Source organism: Jaculus jaculus, chromosome 5, assembly GCF_020740685.1.
Source record: "Jaculus jaculus isolate mJacJac1 chromosome 5, mJacJac1.mat.Y.cur, whole genome shotgun sequence".
Taxonomy (NCBI): Eukaryota; Metazoa; Chordata; class Mammalia; order Rodentia; family Dipodidae; genus Jaculus; species Jaculus jaculus.
The window spans coordinates 76,169,528-76,187,928 of NC_059106.1; the positions used below are offsets into that span (position 1 = coordinate 76,169,528).

General features: G+C 40.4%; 1 non-coding gene across 1 annotated transcript; it reads left to right on the plus strand.

Moving 5' to 3' along the window:
* Positions 1-16,496: 16,496 nt before the first annotated feature.
* Positions 16,497-16,626, plus strand: LOC123461345. The gene has a single exon (XR_006637632.1). It is a non-coding gene; the product is annotated as a small nucleolar RNA SNORA33 (small nucleolar RNA).
* The last annotated feature ends 1,775 nt before the right edge of the window (positions 16,627-18,401 follow it).

Genomic DNA, 18,401 nt, shown 5'->3' on the forward strand with positions numbered 1-18,401 from the left:
GTGCAGTGGTCCTGGTGAAGGCACAAATCAGCAATTACATAGGACAGAGCTTAGAGGGAGATTCTCTCACTTGGTGTGTGCATTCATTTGTACCTTAATTCCTCGATGCCACAGCAACAGTCTACTGCTAATGCATATGATAGATTACATTTTTTATCTTATTTTCTGTTTGGCATATCTATTGTTCTGGTATTGATTGAGAAGAAAACAAAACATTTCTAGAGATAGCAAGAAGGTGGATGCAGGGACCATTGTGTTTCTCACCTGTCTATCGAAGCTCAATACATATATTATGGGAAGACAGAATGGCAACTCCTTTAATGAATATTAGTCTTTAAAAACTCACTGATCATCTGCAAGGACTTGGGAAGTAGCAGCCAGGTGCCATGTCCCCAGACTGGCTTAGTTGGCTGGGATGCTTCTGGAACTCATGTTATGACTCCAGAAACGTTAAGTTGGACTTGGAGCACAGAAAAAGAATTTACAAACACTTCAGCACATCTTTCTTTCTGAGTCTCCACCCAGTTTTGACTGGCCTAACTGTCATGTTGTGGATACACTGGTCCTATCTGGGGAGAACACACTTGGTAGGAACAAACACTATTGTTCCTTGTCCTCAGCTAACAAGGTAGCTTCTCAACAGAATGAAAGGTATTTCCCTCTTAGCAATGTCTTTCAGGTCAGAATGTCATGTACATTGCTGCTCATGGGGCAAGTTCAGAACCCAGAGTCACATAGTAAATGTAAGAGATTAGGATATAGAGCTTTAATGAGCATGGCTGCATCACTTAGAAGCAGTGACAAGTCCAGAGGTAATTGAGGTGGTGGGAAGGTGTCAGGGCAAGGAGCCAAACTTGAATGGGTTTTATTCTAGTTCTATTTTATCACCTTGGGAACTTTGGATTAATTACTAATCCGTTTGATGGCTGAGTGTCCTTGTCATGTATCTCACGAGGTTGCTAGGAGGAATAATGAGGTCATATCTACAATGTGCCCACTGCAAGGTGGCTCACAGTCAGTGCTCCATCAGTGTAGAGCACATGGGGATTCTTCTTTGAAACACATTTTTTTTTTTTACAAAAACTATATAAGGTGGACAAGAATATGGAAATTCAAACGCAGATATTAGTGAAAAAGCATGCAGGATTGCCTGGGTTGTGGGTGTTCAATAATAGAATTTTTGTTTCAATAACAAGAAGGTTTGTTAAAGAAACAAGGTTGAGGGAGTAGAAAACATCCAAATTATATAATTATGTAACTCACAATAATGTTATAAAGCAGAACCTATTTAACTCATCATTTTTTATGTTTTTAGAGCAAAAAAAGTCTGTTCTTGGAGGATGTAAAGTATAAATGTGGAAGTATTGCATCCTTGACCTTCTAGTACATCTTGGGACAAGCTCACCACAAGAGCCAGGAAGTACCAGTGTGGCTGGTCCAGCCATGATCCCTTGCACAGACTCCCTGGGCCTTGCAGATGAAAGACTGCATTTGTCTAAGTTGCAAGGGATCTGCAAGCACTGTTTGTCACTAGGAACCTGGAAACAATGGCATCAGATGGATTTGATGGCAGTCCAGGAAAGTATGCTGCTCAAAGCACTAAGGCCAGATGTTGGGGACCCCTCTAAGGTAATTATGATGAAACTTCATAATGGTGTTTTGGGGAACATAGTCCCAGTGTGAGGACCCCTCTGTACAGGCAGAGATTTTATCTGTCTATGGAGACACAAAAAGCCACATTCAATGTGTGCATCTAAGCCTCAGGGTTTCTTATAACATTAGCTTAAAATATATCCTTTACTTTATGACTTATAACATGACCTCCAAGATAAGGGAACATTGCTGAAGATGGGCACAAAGAATGTAAGAGCCCCAAGATGGGAAGTTATACTCTGAGGCAATGTCCTATCCATGGACTGACAGGTGCATTCCTGACCCATGATTACTTATAATCCCTCCGAGGAGGGCCTGCAGTGGAATGGATATAGGGTTGAGGGAGCAAGGGAGGATAACTCAATGAAAGTGTGAGCAATTGCCAATATGTTCATGTATTAATGTTCCACATAATGCTTATTTTTAAGATATAAACTTGCATTTACTACATAGCATAGCTTCCATAGACTTGATGTCACAGTGCTCAATTTTACTCAGTTCTTTGTATGACTCCTTCAACAGAATAATTATTTCATTTGATCCTGTATACTGAACCCCTGGTGCTGGATAGTAGGTGATGAGCCTCCAGTAAGAGCAAGTTGTAAGGTTTAAATTTAGGTCCAACTTCCTGAAAGCCAGGCATTCCTGCTTCTCCACAGGTTCTGATTAATTCTGCATCCATTTTCCAGGGAAACCAGAACATCCTGATCCCAGGCTGAGCCGCTTTAGAGTGTGAAACAGCATCATGTCTCTAAGACTGCAATGTGGAGATAAGGAGTAGAAGATCTCCACACGTAGCTTTCTAGCAGTGCAGCCAACCTTTGTACTGAACACCCAGGATATGTTCTATTTACATTAATAAATGTTCCTTTTGTTAAAAATCAAACTACAGCAAATCTTATTCCATACTTAATATAATTTGTTACAATTGTAGAATTGAGCAGTACTCAGACAAACATTGTTTCAGAATGTCCTGCTCCACCAATGGGCTGTGCGTACACAGACAGGTGCATATCTAAGTGGTTAGAGCTTATGTCTCAACAACTGGACATGTGTGTTGGTTCAATGTCTCCTTTTGCTGTAAGATAAGGTTACAAGTAATTAAACAGGAACCAACAGTGTTCATACTTCAGGTGTTGGTTCTGTTCACTATATGTGGTAAAAACCTATAAGCCAGGGCTGGAGAAATGGCTTGATGGTTAACTCATTTGTCTGCAAAACCGAAGAACCTCAGTTCAAATCCCCAGTACCCAAGCAAGTCAGATGCACAAGGTGGCACATGCAACTGAAGTTCATTTGCAGTGGCTGGAAGCCTGGAGTGCCCATTATCTCTCTCTCTCTTTCTCCCCTTTACCCTCTCTCAAGTAAATAAATTAACATTAAAATATTTTAAAACTACCTATAAGCCAAACTTGAAATGCATGGGTCAACTTAGAGTAAAACTCAATGGTTGGTTTTTCATGTGCTAAGTCTCACTTCCTTTTAAAAGTACTTGTTCAATTCCTCTGAATCCAATTTGAAAATTTCAGGCAAAGATGGAATATAATGATCTCCTTAGCATTCTCTGATAGATCCCTTTATTAAGACAGATCTTTCATCATCTTTTATGAGAACAACATGGAAGAGGGAGCCTGGGGCAATGGAACACAGCCACACCTGTGAAGCAAGACATCAAGGTTTAGTCTCCTATAGTTGGCCACCTGCTTGGGAGTAACTTTGTCATTGTAGGCTTTCGTTTTCATAGCTGTGAATGAGTGTGGAGCAGGATATGATGACCTTCAAGGCATTTAAGAGGGAGAATAGCAAAATGACCAAAACCAGCCTCACAAACTCCTTCAGGTTTAGCTCAGGAAATATACTGAGCACCTATCATCATTGACATAACAACCTTACCCTCACCACAACTATCTTCACCTGTAAAATGGAGATTAACAGACCTCCTTCTTATAAGTGCGGTGAGGAAGTAGTGAGACAACTCACTTAAGAGTTTGAAGACACCCTTTCAATGTTCTCAATCATGACATCATCACCACCTCATAGCATTCTCTTCAGCTTTCCTCTCTAGACACAAACCATGAAGAATTTCTACAGTATGAATGTTCCCAAGGGAACCAATCCTGCCAAGTTATCTCTAGGGATAATCTTAGTTGGGAGTTAATTATTGAATTACTGGTTGTCAACGTGGTTGTCAGAACCTCTTATGCCCCGCCCTTCCCTTCTCAAAGTCCACCATCTTCTTGCTGGCTATGGGCCCACCTGGCTCAGAATGAAATCCCAGAATCTGCCTTCTCTCTCATGACAACCTCTAGGTTGGCCCCATGCCAACTGGTGATCATGAACAGCTTTCCGCAGGTGGAGAAACTTTAGTTACAGTTCATGGACAGCCACTTGTTGGACTGATACACTTAAGCACATGATAAATCTTGAAAATTCAGCCCCAGGCTGAGGCAAGTTGCCAGGCTGTGAGAACTTTGTGTGATATTTGCCAGTCATGGCTTCTGTGTCACTGTACATTTATTTGTCACTGCACATTTGCTTCATTGTTTTGTGTACTTTAGTGTTTTGGGGGCAGGGGTTGACTGACTACTGCTATTTAAATTATCTCATATTCATCTGCAAAAGTATTAATTTGACCTTAAAATGTGCATACTTCAATTTTTTAAAATATTTATTCATTTATTTATATGAGAGAGAGGAAGAGGAAGATGAAATGAATTAGAGAGGGAATTGTTGGACCAGGGTCCCTAGCCTCTGCAAAGGAACTCCAGATGCCTGTGACACCTTGTGCATCTGGCTTTATGAGGAACCTGCGGAATTGAACCTGGGTCCTTTGACTTTGCTGGCAAGTGCTTTAAGCACTAAGCCATCTCTCCAGCCCCCTATTTCAATATGTTAAAAATATATTTTTTAAAATTTTAATTAACATTTTCCATGATTATAAAATATATCCCATGGTAATTCCCTCCCTCCCCACCCCCACACTTTCCCATTAAAAATATTTTTATATATTTGCAACATACACACACACATACACACACACAGAAAGAGAGAGAGAGAGAGAGAGAGAGAGAGAGAGAGAGAGAGAGAGAGAATAGACAGAGAGACAGAGAAGGAGAGAGAATGATTGGGCACACTAGGGCCTTCAACCACTGGACGCAAACTCCACATACATGCACAACTTAATGCATCTGACTTTAGATGGGTACTGGAGAATAGAACCTGGGTCATTAGGTTTTTCAGGCAAATTACTTAACTACTAAGTGATCTCTACAGCTCATATTTCATTTTTTATTTCGAAATCATTTTGCCCTTACAAAACAATTAAAGAACTAGTACAAGGTCATATTAATGCCTCAATCGTACATGCATTATTTGTTACAACTTGGCACCTATTCTTCATCATACTTTTTCTCCATATCAATTTATTAGTGTTGTGTGAGTTTTAGAACCATTTGAGCATAATCTGTGCATATCATGTTCCTTTATCTGTCAATGCCTTGGGGAACGTTTTTAAGAAAAAAAAAGGGTGATCTCTTATATAGGGGTTTCAACTTTAGGAAACTTCACATGGAAACAATTCTATCAGGCAGCCTGATATGATGGGAGTGTAGGCAATATTGCATATAGATATTTTGCTCTCTAATATGACAAGGTGCTTATTAAATATATAGTCATAAAATCCCAGGAGATGAGTATTATTACCCACATAGCATAGATGATGAGACTGAGGCATCTAGAAGATAGGCCATTTGCTACCCATGCATTACACTGTCATCCTCTGTTGGGACCTGTGCGCATGTTTGGCAGCTGGGACTTTGACCAGTGGTTTCCTTGCTTTTGTGATCCACATATTCCACACCAGGAAGCTTCCACACTGTGAGCTGAACAAAGTCAACCATTACTTCCATGAAGGTCTCTCAGTTTGGAGCTTAGCTTGCATGGATACCCACCTCACTGAGATAACAGATATGGTTATGAGTGCTTTTAGATTAATTCATTTTTATTCTATTCTAGTCTATTTATTTATTTGAGAAAGAGGGAGATATAGCACATGCTAGAGTCTCTTGCCACTGCAAACTAACTCCAGATGCATGTGCCCCCTTGTGCATGTGGCTTACGTGGCTACTGGGGAATCAAACCTGGGTCTTTAGTCTTCACAGGCAAGCACCTTAGCCACTAAGAAATCCCTTCAACCCTGTGTGGCTCTTTAATTGCTGCCTCACTTTCTGTTATTGTGGTCTCCTACACTCATATTGCCAAGGCCATTCTGAAGAACAAGGATCTGATGCAAGACTTTCTCTATCTGAACATCCATCTGACTGTGGTCAACCTCTTTGCTCCAGCAATGTATACCTACATGAAGCCCAACTACAATACACCCCTGAGAGAAAAAGCAGGTAGTCTCTCTTTTCAATGTCTTCTCGGGCTTGTTGGACCCCATGTCTACAGTGAGAGGGACAAAGGCTTTAATGGTCATTTCTCAAGGTGATGGGCATGACAGTGTGAACTAAGTCACAGCAGAAGCCTGTGACAGAGCATGCTATGAGTAACAGTGTGACAGGATTTTTTTAAAATAAAATTTAATATTTAGAAGTAATATTGTATTTACAGAAACATTGAAAGACTAACACGGAGAATACTTGAATACCAAAAACCCAATTATCCCATTATAAACATTCAACTGCCTTTGTTTTATTCTTTCTTCCCCTTTGCTCCCCTACTTAAAGAAAGTCGCATTCATTGTGGTCCTTTCACCCTCACATATTTCAGAAGGCATTTTATAAGAATAGGGATATTCTCATATAGTTATGGTACTGCTATCAACTTTAATAGTTGCTTTACTATCATGTGACCCAATGATGTATGTAATAGCACTTTTTTAAAAAAAGTTTTTATTAGCATTTTTATTTAAAAAATCCCATGGTAATTCCCTCCCTCCCCACCCCCCACACTTTCCCCTTTGAAATTCCATTCTCCATCATATTACGTCCCCATAATAATCATTGTACTTACATATATACAATATCAACCTATTAAGTACCCTCCTCCCTTCCTTTCTCTTCCCTTTATGTCTCCCTTTTAACTCACTGGCCTCTGCTACTAAGTATTTTCATTCCCACGCAGAAGCCCAGTCATCTGTAGCTAGGATCCACATATGAGAGAGAACATGTGGCACTTGGCTTTCTGAGCCTGGGTTACCTCACTTAGCATAATCTCTTCCAGGTCCATCCATTTTTCTGCAAATTTCATAACTTCATTTTTCTTTACTGCTGAGTAGAACTCCATTGTATAAATGTGCCACATCTTCATTATCCACTCATCAGTTGAGGGACATCTAGGCTGGTTCCATTTCCCAGCTATTAGAAATTGAGCAGCAATAAACATGGTTGAGCACGTATTTCTAAGGAGATGAGATGAGTCCTTTGGATATATGCCTAGGAATGCTATAGCTGGGTCATATGGTAGATCAATCTTTAGCTGTTTTAGGAACCTCCACACTGATTTCCACAATGGCTGGACGAGATTGCATTCCCACAAGCAGTGTAGAAGGGTTCCTCTTTTTCCACATCACCACCAACATTTATGATCATTTGTTTTCATGATGGTGGCCAATCTGACAGGAGTGAGGTGGAATCTCAATGTAGTTTTAATCTGCATTTCCCTGATGGCTAGTGACATGGAACATTTTTTTAGATGCTTATATGCCATTCGTATTTCTTCCTTTGAGAATGCTCTATTGAGCTCCATAGTCCATTCTTTGATTGGCTTGTTTGATTCCTTATTATTTAACTTTTTGAGTTCTTTGTATATCCTAGATATTAATCCTCTATCAGATATATAGCTGGCGAAGATTTTTTCCCATTCTGTAGGTTGCCTCTTTGCTTTTTTCACTGTGTCCTTTGCAGAGCAAAATCTTTGTAATTTCATGAGGTCCCAGTGATTGATCTGTGGTTTTATTACCTGAGCAATAGGGGTTGTATTCAGAAAGTCTTTGCCAAGACCAATATGTTGAAGGGTTTCCCCTACTTTTTCCTCTAGCAGTTTCAGAGTTTCCAGTCTGATGTTAAGGTCTTTAATCCATTTGGACTTAATTCTTGAGCATGGTGAGAGAGAAGAATCTATTTTCATCCTTCTGCAGATATGTATCCAGTTTTCCCAACACCATTTGCTGAAGAGGCTGTCTTTTCTCCAATGAGTATTTTTGGCATTTTTATAGAATATCAGATGGCTATAGCTACTTGGGCTTACATCTGGGTCCTCTATTCTGTTCCACTGATCTACATGTCTGTTTTTGTGCCAGTACCACGCTGTTTTTGTTACTATGGCTCTGTAGTATAGGTTAAAATCAGGTATGGTGATACCACCAGCCTTATTTTTGTTGCTCAGTATTATTTTAGATATTCGAGTTTTTTTGTGATTCCAAATGAATTTTTGGATTGTTTTTTTCTATTTCCATGAAGAATGCTTTTGGAATTTTGATAGTGATTGCATTAAATGTGTAGATTGCTTTTGGTAAGATTACCATTTTCACAATATTGATTCTTCCTATCCAGGAACAGGGGATGTTTTTCCACTTTCTAGTGTCTTCTGCAATTTCTCGCTTGTGTGTTTTAAAGTTCTCATTGTAGAGATTCTTTACTTCCTTGGTTAGGTTTATTCCAAGGCACTTTATTTTTTTTTTTTTTGATGCAATTGTGAATGGGAGTGATTCTCTGATTTCATCCTCTGTGTGTTTGTTGTTAGCATATATGAAGGCTACTGATTTCTGTGTATTTATTTTGTATCCTGCTACATGGCTGTAGGTTTTGATCAGCTCTAACAGTTTGCTAGTAGAGTTTTTAGGGTCCTTTATATATAGAATCCTGTCATCTGCAAATAATGATAACTTGATCTCTTCCTTTCCAATTTGTATCCCTTTGATGTGTGTCTCTTGCCTTATTGCTATGGCTAAAACTTCCAGAACTATATTAAATAAAAGAGGGGACAGTGGACACCCTTGTCTTGTTCCTGATTTTAGTGGAAAAGCTTCCAGTTTTTCCCCGTTTAGTAATATGTTGGCTGTAGGTTTGTCATAAATAGCTTTTATTATATTGAGATATGTTCCTTCTATTCCCAGTCTCTGTAGGACTTTTATCATGAAGGGATGTTGGATTTTGTCAAATGCTTTCTCTGCATCCAAAGAGATGATCAAGTGATTTTTGTCCTTTAACCCATTTATATAATGTATTACATTTATAGATTTGCGTATATTGAACCATCCCTGCATCTCTCGGATAAAGCTTACTTGGTCAGGGTGAATGATCTTTTTGATATACTCTTGTATTCTGTTTGCCAATATTTTATTGAGAATTTTTGCATCTATGTTCATGAGGGAGATTGGTCTGTAATTTTCTTTTTTTTGTTCTATCTTTGCCTGGTTTTGGTATCAGGGTGATGCTGGCCTCATAGAAGGAGTTTGGTAGAATTCCTTCTTTTTCTATTTCCTGGAAAAGCTTAAGAAGCAATGGTGTTAACTGTTCCTTAAAGGTCTGGTAAAATTCAGCAGTGAATCCATCTGGGCCTGGGCTTTTATTAGTTGGGAGATTATTGATAACTGTTCATGTCTCCATGTTTGTTATAGGTCTATTTAGGTGATTAATCTCATTTTGATTTAATTTAGGTAGGTCATATAAATCAAGGAAATCATACATTTCTTTCAGATTTTCATAGTTTGTGGAGTATATGCTTTTATAGTATGTCCCTATGATTTTTTGAATTTCTCTGGAATCTGTTGTGATGTTACCTTGTTCATCTCTGATTTTATTAATTTGTGTCTCTTCTCTCTTTCTTTTGGTCAGATTTGCTAAGGATTTATCAATCTTGTTTATCCTTTCAAAGAACCAACTCTTTGTTTCATTAATTCTTTGGATTGTTTTTTTTTTTGTTTCTATTTCATTAATTTCTGCCCTAATCTTTATTATTTCTTCCCATCTACTGATTTTTGGTTTGCCTTGTTCTCTTTTTCCAAGGCTTTAAGGTGAAGCATTAGGTCGTTTACCTGTTAACTTTCTAATTTCTTAATATAGGCACTTAAGGCTATAAATTTACCTTTTAGAACTGCCTTCATTGTGTCCCAGAGATTTTGATATGTTGTGTTCGCATTATCTTTTGAATCTATGAATTTTTTGATTTCCTTCTTGATTTCTTCATTGACCCATTCATCATTTAGTAGTGTATTGTTTATTTTCCATTATTTTGTGTATGCTCTATAGCCTTTCTTGCTATTGATTTGTAGTTTAATTCCATTGTGGTCAGATAGAATGCAAGGAATTATTTCAATTTTCCTGAATTAGTTAAGATTTGCTTTGTGTCCCAATATATGGTCTATTTTAGAGAATGTTCCATGTGCTGCTGAAAAGAATGTATATTCTGCAGCCTTTGGATGAAATGTCCTGTATATATCTGTTAAGTCCATTCCTTCTATGACCTCATTTAGTCCAGATGCCTCTCTGTTTATTTTTTTCCGGGATGATCTGTCAATTGATGAGAGTGGGGTGTTAAAGTCACCAACTACCACTGTGTTTGGTGTTATCTGTGACCTTAGTTCTAATAGTGTTTGTTTGATGAATTTGGGAGCCCCCATGTTTGGTGCATATATGTTTAGGATTGTAATGTCCTCCTGTTGGAGTGTGCCCTTAATCAATATAAAGTGACCTTCCTTATCTTTCTTGACTAACGTTGGACTAAAGTCTACCTTGTCAGATATTAGGATAGCAACCCCTGCTTTTTTTCTAGGCCCATTTTCTTGAAACACCATCTTCCAACCTTTCACCCTAAGATAATGTCTATCCTTTGTAGAAAGGTGAGTTTCTTGGAGACAACAAATTGTAGGATCCTGCTTTTTATCCCAGTCTGCAAACATATGTCTTTTTGTTGGGGCATTGAGGCCGTTGATATTAAGAGATATTATTGAAAAGTGTGTATTTATATTTGCCATTTTTTTTTTGTGGTTCCAGTTCTACCTGTGCTCTTTTAACAAGTATTTGAGTATTGCTTGTTTTTTCTAGGTTCCTTATATGTGTGCTTTTCCTTTTCTTCAGCATGGAGGATTCTATCATGTATTTTCTGTACAGCTGGTTTTGTCTTCAAATACTCCTTTAACCTGCTTTTGTCATGGAATGTCCTTATTTCGCTGTCTATTTGAATGGATAACTTTGTAGGATAAAGTAACCTTCGTAGACATTTGTTATCTTTCAGAACTTGGAATATATCACTCCAAGCTCTTCTGGCTTTAAAAGTTTGTGTTGAATAATCTGCTGTAATCCTGATGGGCTTGCTTTTGTAGGTAACTTGATTTTTCTCTCTAACTGCTTTCAATATTTTTTCTTTGGTGTGTGTATTTGGAAGTTTGATTATAATATGGCGAGGAGAGGTTCTTTCCAGGTTTTGTCTGGCTGGGGTTCTAAACGCTTCCTGTATCTGTATTGGCACCTCTTTCCCAATTTGGGGGAAATTTTCTTCTATGATTTTGTTGAAGATGCCTACTATGCCTCTGGAGTGGAGTTCTTCTCCTTCTACTATGCCCTGAATTCTAATGTTTGATCTTTTCATAGTGTCCTGAATATCTTGAAATTCCCACTCATACTTTTCTATAAGTTTGTCTTTCTCTTTGTTGGCCTGTATTAGATCTGCCACCTGGTCTTCTAGCTTAGATATTCTATCCTGTCCTTCATCCATTCTACTGGTGAGATTTTCTACAGAGTTTTTTAGTTCATTAACTGTGTTCTTCATTGCTAGTAATTCTGACTGGTTTTTCTTTATTATTTCTATTTCCTTATTTATGTCTTGTATTACCTTCTTTATTTCATGAAATTTGTGTCCTGCATCTTCTTTGATTCCTTTGATTTCCTTTTTAAGTTCCTCTTTGACTCCTTTGATTTGTTCTCTGACTTCTTGAACATATTTACAATCATTCTTTTAAAATCTTTCGCAGGCATTTCCTCTAACTCGTTCTCACTGGAGGTCATTTCTGATGCATGAATTCTTTTAGGTGGATTTATATCATCTTGCTTTTTAGTGTTTCTTGTGTTATAATGTATATATATTTGCATCTCGGATTAAGTTAATGCTTGGATTTTCTAGCTAGCAGGGTATTCTTAGCTGTATCAATTGGTTTGATGTTACATATTTTCAGGGTAGGAGCTTGAGGTGTTAGATGTGGCTCTTAAGACTCTGAGAGTATCTACAAAGGTGCTCCTAGGGGTTGAGTTTCCCTGCTATGGGGGTATTCAAGTAGGCTGAGTGGAATAAAATACAGGTAGATTCTAAAAGTTAACTAAATACTGTACCCATTCACTCAAAATCAGCCTCAAGTATGTATGCCAGAGTAGTTATTATAACAACCAGATCCTCTATCAACATAGACATTAAGATTTCTGGTATGTTGAGGGATCCAAGTCAGCTTGTGACCAAGTGAGACCCTTCCCTGGTGCAAACCCAGTTAACTTGGATGAGTTTGGTCTCACTCAAGTTGCTGCCTGGGCCGTCAGGCTGCTGTTGTGATTTCTGGAGCTGTGCACTGGCTTTTCCTATGGGGCAAGCCAAGCCTGGCAACTGTGGCCCTGCAGCTCAGCACCCCCACTGGGTCTGTCAGCAGCTGAAGCTTCTGCTGCTGGGTCGGCTGTTGTTGCCATTCCTGAGCTGCTGCTTGGGCCGCTGTTACTGGTGCTGGAGCCACTGATGTTGCTCCTGAACTCTGCTCCTGCTTGGGTCCCGCTGTCGGCTCAGGTTGGCGTGGCCGGGTCCCGGGATGCTGCTCTGTTCGCTGGAGCTGGGCTCAGGCGGTGGGGGAGGGGAGGGAGCCGCAGCTGCTCTGGTACTCTCGCTGCTCCACGTGTTCTTCTACCTCGCGGTCTGCTCCTCCGCTGCTCACTGCCGCTCTCCCTTCACCTTTCCTGAGTTGCGGAGAGCACAGTGTGAGGGGAAGCTCCCGCACCTGGCTTTTCTTGCGGCTGGAGCCGAGCTTGGTCGCTTTCTAGTGAGCCACCACCGCCGCCGCGGTTGGCCGAGCTGCTGGAGCCGCTTTTGCCAGCCTGTGCGGACTCTGGATGTTCTGGATCTCTCCTACTTCTCCGCTGCTGCTTCAATTTCCTATACACCTCACTTTTTAGTGAAAGTGTGTATTTAGCTGAGTTTTTTTGGTCTTTTTCCCCCCCAGGCTGCTTTGGTGTGGTACCTACACTGCCATCTTAACCGAAAAAACAGGATTTTTATTGTATATAAAAAAGTTTGTGTGCATTTGAACCAACAAGTTTTTTGTTTAGTAGAAGAAATATTCCTGAGATCAAGGGGCTTTTGGGTGAACTGGCTGCACTGTGGTGCAACAACAAAGAGCTCACTAATCTCAGTGGTTCACAACAGAAGTTCATTTATTGTTCATGTTCTATGCTTGTTTTATATTGATGGTGGTCTTCTGTTAAAAATGAGTTCTGTTCACAAGAATGAGTGTACAGTTCAAAAGTATTTTATCAAGGCAACATTTTTCTTCTGCAGAAGTACATGCAGTTGAAAGGGGTTCAAGAAATCCAGTGGGAAGTCCACTGTGTTATTATCCCTAATTTGAGGGTCTTCTGCCACCCTCTGATGAGTTATCGCTCAGCCTGACATTCTTATGCAATCGGCCTCTTCATATGGTTTGGTGCAGAATCTAGGGAAATGGAGCTTTCACAGTTTCAGAATTTACTTCCTGGAACTGCTGACTCTGAAAGGACTTTTACAGAACAGCATCTTTTCTTAAGGGGGGGGAGGTTTCTACCTTACATATTCCTTTCATAGAAAGGATGCGTTATTTTCTCTTTTAAATTTCTCACATGTCTACAGTCATAGATCCATGGTGAAGGTCAAGCCCTTGGGTAGAATTTGCTTTTTGTTGACAGTCATATGGGAACAATGCTCTGAATACATAATTGTAAGGAGCCGTGCAGACGCCATTACAAGATGGCGCTGGTTTCTGGTTTCTTCTTGGTCACAGTTGAAGTAAATAAGCACAGTGCGTATGTTCATTTACGCAAGTGACCTGGTGTGGGCAGATGCTAATGAGGTATCCAGGGAGTAACCAATCACTGGCGGTCACATATCCTTTGGTAACCAATCATTAGTGGACATGCAGTCAAGAACCCTATATAACCCGTGGCCTTTCCTGGTTCGAGGTCTTCACATCTAGCAGCTTGGCAGTCCCCAATAAAGTGTGTACAGAAGAATCCTGATTGTGACGTCTTCCTTGCTGGCGAGGTGGGCACGACACATAATGACTGGCACCTCTTAGCATACACTCCAGTAGACCAAACATGTTCCATGGTGAAGCCTGACAGCAAAGGAGTAGAGAGTATTTTCTTCCTACAGAGAAGTAATACATGCCATATCACAGTGAGCTGGAATCTTTAGTCCCTCTGCAGTGAGGGAGCAAATAAGCAGAATGATGCTATCTTCCATATAACACAGAAACAAGTAGAATACATGTAACCAACATGAAACACACAAACTGTAAGAGACCAGGCAATGGAAACAGCAGGGGGACAAAATGAAATGCAAAAAAGGAAAAAATATATAATATATAATATGTATATATGATCAGTACATATACTAGTTGAAAATTAAGGCAATAGTTTATGTAACCCATACAGCCCATAAGGCTGAAATAGTCCTTGAAATCAATGTGGTTCATGGATAAATATGATGACCTCAGCATTGTGCGGTCAAAGGACAGAAAACTCAGTGATAAGGAACATTGCTTGTCATCCTTGGAGTGAAGAGGGTTCTCTTCCTTACCTCAGTAACTTTCTAAGTATTCGACCTTGGAAAGTTTACTTCTTGTTTACAGCAGGAAGTTACAGACATTGTGAGGCTGTGATGGCAACCATCACTTTGTACACTCTAGACAGCTTCCTAAAGCACTCACTCCTCCTTATATTTTGACTTGTATATCCTTATGATCATCACTGTGTAACGTTCCCAGTGCTTTGTCAGTTGTGAATAGATGTTTCATTTAGTAGTGAACATTCAATGTCAATTCCCAGGATGTTTCCAAGTTTTCAATCTCCCCAGGAATTACTGCCCAATTCCTAAATAAGCTTCTCTGACCAGGGTGAGAGCATCATCCACCTTCAGGCAGGAGCATCAAAACTTACAGGGTGATTTGATACAGACAAGACCTCCATTTAGCCAAACAACAGTAGCAGCTTTTCCTGTAGGGTCTACAATCTTCCCAGCTGTGGGCTTTTGACCAAGGTTGCAGGGCCACGTATGGATTCTCTCCCATGGAGTGGACCTCAAATCTAGTAAGAGTGAAAGTGGTTATGCCCATATCAAAAGGGGCACTATTGTGCCAGTGGGTACATCTCTCCTGGCTTGCCACTGTTCAGCTTATGGGGTCCACTGATGGTTAATACTGCTGATGCCTTATCTCTCCCAGCAGCCTGCCAGCACTTGAAGCACTATGGCAGCTAGACAGCAGGCAGGGAAATTTATTTCTTCACCCTAGATCTTACTTCATTCATCTATATCACCCACTTCTTTGTTTCTTTTTTTGGAGGAAGGGATATTTATTGAAGCTTACAGATCCAGGGGAAGTTCCATAAATGGCAGAAGAAGCTGGCCTGCCTTTCACAGGTCTAAGCAGACAGAGAAAAGCACAAGCCAAAAGCCACACAGAACTTAATTATTTCCACAGCCATTGGGGCTTGAAAATATTGTGCCAGAGTGAATGGTGGAGTGAGAACACTGTGCAAAATCCATATGCACTATTCCCAAAAGTCTGTGGTAGATGGATTGACATGAATTCCAGGTCAGACTGAACTAGACTGTAAGAACTTGCCTCAAGAAAGCTCAAAGTAATAAATTTGTGAACACTAGAGGACTCCCTCTCCCCTTTGTTGTTCTCCTCTCTCTTTCCTTCTCCCCCTCTCTCTCTGTATATCTATCTTTCTCTCTCTCTTTGCAAGAAAATGGCCATTATCAAGAATGAAGAGAGTTTTCTGTGGGACCTGCTCAGGCTACACCCTGATCTCAAGGGTGATGGTTAATCTTGACTGTCAACTTGACTGGATTGAAAGACATCCAGGAAACTGTCAAACATGATGGACATGTTGGTCAGGAAGCTGAAGAAGAGCCACCCTGAATATGAAAGCCTTTTCCAATATTTCCAATGGGCTGGGGACCCGGTTGGAATAAAGAGAAGAAGGGGAGCCCAACCCCAGGAGCTCAGTTCTCCTTGAGCAGGTGTGACTTGTGCTGCTGCAGAGCCTGCAGACATCAGTTCAGCTTCTTCGTTCTTTGATCGTGGACACATTCTGGATGTTCTCCGGGTAGTGAGCAGGCTTCAGCCCCAGACTGGGGCAGCACCACTGAGGCCTCTTGTTCTGAGCCTTCAAGCTTAGACTGAGCAGCTTCTTGGACTGCTGGTGTTCTGGGCGCTCCAGCCTGCAGATGCTCACTGGGGACTCTAATCGTGTGACTCTTGCTTCTATTCTTTTAAAGAACTCTAATATAGAATCTCAGTGTCTAGAACTAAGAAAATAAATCTCTATTGTGACATCAATCTATTCATATTATTCTGGCATAGGGGTAGTTCAGAGCAACCCTGAGTGATCATATTTCTACCAGCAACATTATGAGAGCTGGAAATTGAAACCAAGCTATCTATTTAAAATAAAGTTGGAGTCCATTGAGTAAACAGAGTACTTAGTAGGAAAGAAAAACTAGTGGCTAGAAACATACTTACAAGGAGTGAATACAGATTGAGAATCTGCTTAGTGTTTTCTGTTCAATTGACTGCTTTCTTGTTGCTGTGAGAAAATACCTGACCAAAGCCAGTCAATTAATCTGCTTATATGAATGAGTTTCTACAGAAAGTTAGAAAAATCTGGCAATAGTTATGGCATTTTATAAGTGTAAGGACAACTGAGGTCATTATTGTCCCTGCAAATAGCTATGATATCATCATGTTGGAGAGTTTTCATAAGACTTGATGAAAATTTACTGTAACTTGTTCTAAGCTTAAGGAAGCTTGGGAAAGTTAAGAAATTGCACGAAATAACTAGAAAAAAAAAACCTGACCAAGAGAAGCTTATGGAAGGAGACAGTAGAATTGCACTTACTAATGCAGACGAAGGCATGGCACACTGGAGAGAAAAGCCAGCGTCTCCCAGGCATTCAGAGGACAGAGAAATGGGATGAACAAAAATACCTTAAAGCCTGCCTCCCGTGACTCACTTCCTCTAGCAGGTCTCTACCTTCTAAAGGTTTCACATGTTCCTTGACAGCACTACCAGCTGTGGATTAAGTGTTCAAACACATGAGCTCACAAGGGACATTTGCATTGAAACTCCCACACCTGTGGATTATTATTTTTTCAATTTTTAGTTATTTATTTGAGAGAGACCGAGAGAAGCAGATAGAGATAGAATGAGAAAATGGGTGCACCAGGGCCTCCAACCACTGCAAACAAACTCCAGATGCACGTGCCATCTTGTGCCTCTGGCTTATGTGTGTCCTGGGGAATTGAACCCTGGTCCTTTGAATTTGCAGGCAAGTGACTTAACTGCTAAGTCATTTTTCTAGTGGATTCTAAGAAGCTAGTGTTCTAAATGCCAGAGAAGCAAGGGGATGTCAAGGAGAGAGGACCCAAGTTAGGAAATGACTGTCTTAATGACAGAACTAGGTCACTATAGATCGTTCATAAGAAGTAGAGGTACATTTTAGAGTGGGGCGTGGGCAGTCTTAAAAGGCCAGTAAAAGTGCTTACTTTAATGTCAGCACAATGGGGGTGGTGAGATTCTGGCAGGAGAAGTGGTGCAGGTTGAGGAATAATCATCTCTGTTGTATGGGTGATCTCATGAAAGGCTATGAGGGAAAGGAGCAGGTTAAGAAGTTGAGAGTGTCAGATGTCTAAGGTGAGGCCCGGGAATGAAGGGCCTCTCCTTTTGAGAGCTCCAAGGCATGTCCTTAGGGAGAACTCTGGGTTGGAGGTACTGGGCAGGGGGCTCTGTTGGGTTATACAGCTTGGACTTTAGATGTCAACCTAATGAACTGGGTAAGGGAAAATTGGGGAGTTGTGCAGAAGAGATGAACAGAGGCCTATAAGTAATAGACATCCTGGCATATATATGCATGACTAGATTATTTTTGTCTGTAGATAGCTGGAATGTAGTTTAAATTGCATCCATGGTTGTTTGATGTTGTTTATTTTTATTTATTTGTTTGAGAGTGACAGACAGAGAGAGAAAGAGAGAGAAAATATGTATGCCAGAGCCTCCAGCCACTGCAAAGGAACTCCAGATGCATGTACCAACTTGTGCATCTGGCTTATGTGGGTCCTGGGGAATTGAGCCTTGGACCAAGGTCCTTAGGCTTTACAGACAACTGCTTAACTGCTAAGCCATCTCTCCAGCCCCCCACAATTTACTTAAAAATATTTCTTCTTACTATTTTATGGGGGGGGGGAGAGGACAATTTACACTTCAGGGCCTCCAGCCACTGCAATCAAATTCTAGACACATGTGCCATCTTATGGTCATGTGAAACCTTGCACTTGCCTCACCTTTGTGGGTCTGGCTTATGTGGGATATGCAGAGTTAAACATGGGTCCTTAGCTTCACAGGCAAGTGCCTTACCTCTATCTAGGTCATCTCTCTAGCCCTGGAACCACAGGTTTTAATATGTAGACCAGAGCTCCCTATAGGCAGCCTCCCGCTGGACTCCCTCAGGAAGTC